This window comes from Nematolebias whitei, chromosome 13 (genome assembly GCF_014905685.2).
Source record: "Nematolebias whitei isolate Nwh7 chromosome 13, NemWhi1, whole genome shotgun sequence".
Taxonomy (NCBI): Eukaryota; Metazoa; Chordata; class Actinopteri; order Cyprinodontiformes; family Rivulidae; genus Nematolebias; species Nematolebias whitei.
Genome location: NC_056510.1, coordinates 47,102,882 through 47,105,795, shown reverse-complemented (window position 1 = coordinate 47,105,795; position 2,914 = coordinate 47,102,882).

Below are 2,914 nucleotides of genomic sequence, written 5' to 3'. Positions count from 1 at the left end.
CTCGTCAGGGAGATGACCGCCAGGTGTTGATCATCAGCGGCCATCTTAGAGCTGCAGCCAGTGCTACTCTCACATTACCCCCCCCCCCCCCCCCAAGAATCGCCTCAAGGCGACCTGAGGTGCTTCTCGGGGTGTGCTCTGAAGAAGGTCGTGATGAGGCTTGGGTCCAAGATGAATGAGCGGGGAATCCAGGATCTCTCCTCCGGGCCGTATCCCTCCCAGTCCATGAGATACTGGAAACCCCTGCCTCAACGTCTGATGTCCAAAATGGCACGAACCATGAAGGTGGGGTGATTGTCGATCAACCGGGCGGGTGGAAGGAGGTTGGCAGGTGGGCACAGTGGACTCTCGGAGACTAGTTTTATCTGAGAAACGTGGAATGTGGGGTGGATCCTCATGGAGCTGGGAAGTTAAAGGCGGACTGCTGAGGGGTTGATTATCTTGGTGATGATGAAGGGACCTATGAAACGTGGAGCCATCTTCCTGGGAATGTCCTTTAACTGAATGTCTCCCACCTGATAGGACGGGGCGGAGGAGCGGTGTCGGTAGGAAAACCTCTTATTTTGGGCCGCAGTGCGCAGGAGGGCTGCCCTTGTTTGCAGCCAAACGCGTCAACATCTGCGGAAATGGTGCTGGACAGACGGCACCGTGATGTCCATCTCTAGACTAGGAAACAGGGGGGGGGCAGGTAACCCAAAGAGGCTTCGAAAGGAGACATACCTGTGGCTGTGGATCTGTGAGCGTTGTGGGCATACTCCACCCACACCAGATGTTGAGACCAGGCTGAAGGGTTGCTCTCCACAACGCAACAAAGGGTGTTCTTGAGTTCCTGGTTGCACTTTCAGCCTGTCCATTAGACTGTGGGTGGTAGCCCGAAGTCAGATTTGAAGAAGCCCCCAGGGTGTTACAAAACGACCACCACACCTGAGAAATAAACTGTGGACCATGGTCAGAGACAATGTCGGAGGGAATGCTGTGGATACGAAAAACATGCTGAACTAATAGTTGTGCGGTCTCAAGAGCGGATGGTAACTTTACCAGAGGAATAAAATGTGCCGAATTCGAGAATCTGTCAATGACAGTTAGTATGAATGTGTTTCCTTCGGACGGGGGAAGTCTTGTGACAAAATCCACAGATATGTGGGACCAAGGGCCGCTGGGTGAGGGCAGTGGTTGTAAGAGTCCGGCTGGGGGTTGATTACCTGTCTTGTTACGTGTGCATGTGGAACAAGCAGCGACAAAGTCCTTGACGTCTTGTACAAGCGTCGGCCACCAAAAGTGGGTCTTTGTTAGGGACAACATGCGTGTTACTCCTGGGTGACAAGAAAGTTTATTTTGTGTGGACCCACTCCAGTACCTTTGACCTCATGATAGAGGGAATGAACAGGGTTCCGGGGGGCCCCAGGCCGGGGTCGGGCTCCTCCTTGTGGGCCTCGTGGACCTCCTGCTCGATAGGCCATGTGAGAGCCCCGACGATGCATGTGGAAGGAACGATGTGTTCCTCGGGTTCGGGGACGTCTGGAGGAGAAAATTGACGAGACAGAGCATCTGGCTTGGTATTTTTTGAGCCAGGTCTAAAAGTCAAAATGTAATTAAACCTATTGAAAAATAAAGACCATCGTGCCTGTCTGGGGGTTAACCTCTTAGCATCCCTTAGATAGGTCAGGTTCTTGTGATCGGTCCAGATAAGGAAAGGGGTCTCAGTACCTTCTAACCAGTGATGCCACTCTTCTAAGGCCAGTTTGACGGCCAGTAGTTCGTGGTTACCCACATCATAATTTCACTTGGCTTGGGACAGGCGCCAAGAAAAGAAAGCACAGGGGTGTACTTTATTGTCTCTGGGGGATCTCTGAGAGAGGACTGCTCCTACCTCAGTGTCGGAGGCGTCCACCTCTAGGATGAACTGGCGTTTGGGGTCAGGATGGCAGAGGATGGGTGAGGAAGAGAAGAGTTGTTTTAGTCAATTGAAAGCCGTGTTTGCTTCTGTAGTCCATTTGAAGGTTCTTTTAATAGAAGTAAGCCGAGAGAGTGGTGCGGCAATACAGCTGTAGTCCCTGATAAAGCGTCTGTAAAAGTTTGCAAAACCTAAAAAACGCTGAAGCTGTTTGCGAGTCTCTGGAATGGGCCATTCGACTACTGCTCTAATCTTCTCAGGATCGGTACGATAATGCCCCTCCCCGAAAATAAACCCCAGAAAAGAAACTGAAGAAGTATGAAACTCGCATTTTTCACCCTTGACGAATAATCGATTCTCGTATAAACGCTGAAGTACAGTTCTGACCCTTCTGATGTGCTCCTCTTTGTCACGCGAGTAAATTAAAATGTCGTCGAGATATACAAAAACGAAGTCTCTGTCATATTTCTTAAATAATAATTTGACCCCAAGTGGCAGACTGGAAAGAACAGAGTCAGAAGTTATAAAAGAATAAATATTTATTTTTGCAGGAAAAAATCCTCCAGGCTGAAAAGGGAAGGCAGGGACAAGGTGAGTATCCAGAATAATCTTCAGAAAACAACTGATCAATTGTGTTGAGGTTCTTGTTCTTACTGCAATGTTTCTTGTAGTCAAGTCCAGAGAGGAGAGGTTCAAGGAGTCCCAGGGTTCCAGGTGATCCAAGCAGTGAAACGAGGTGAGTGTTGGTAGAGAGAGGAGCAGGCCGTCTGAGGCGGAAAAAACTATCTCTGCAGGAGATCAAAACAAGGTCTTCAGATACAAAGTGCTTCAAACAGATTAAGTGGCTGGTCACACACTTTACCATAAGCATGATAATGTCCCGGCGCTGGAGGTATGTCTGGCAGAGGTTCTTATACCCAGGCAGAGTAGTCCTCCAAACCAGGAACAGGTGTGGAGTGGTGGTTGATTAAGATTGGCTGCAGCTGATGAGTGAGAGAATGGCTGGTGGACCTAGAACTC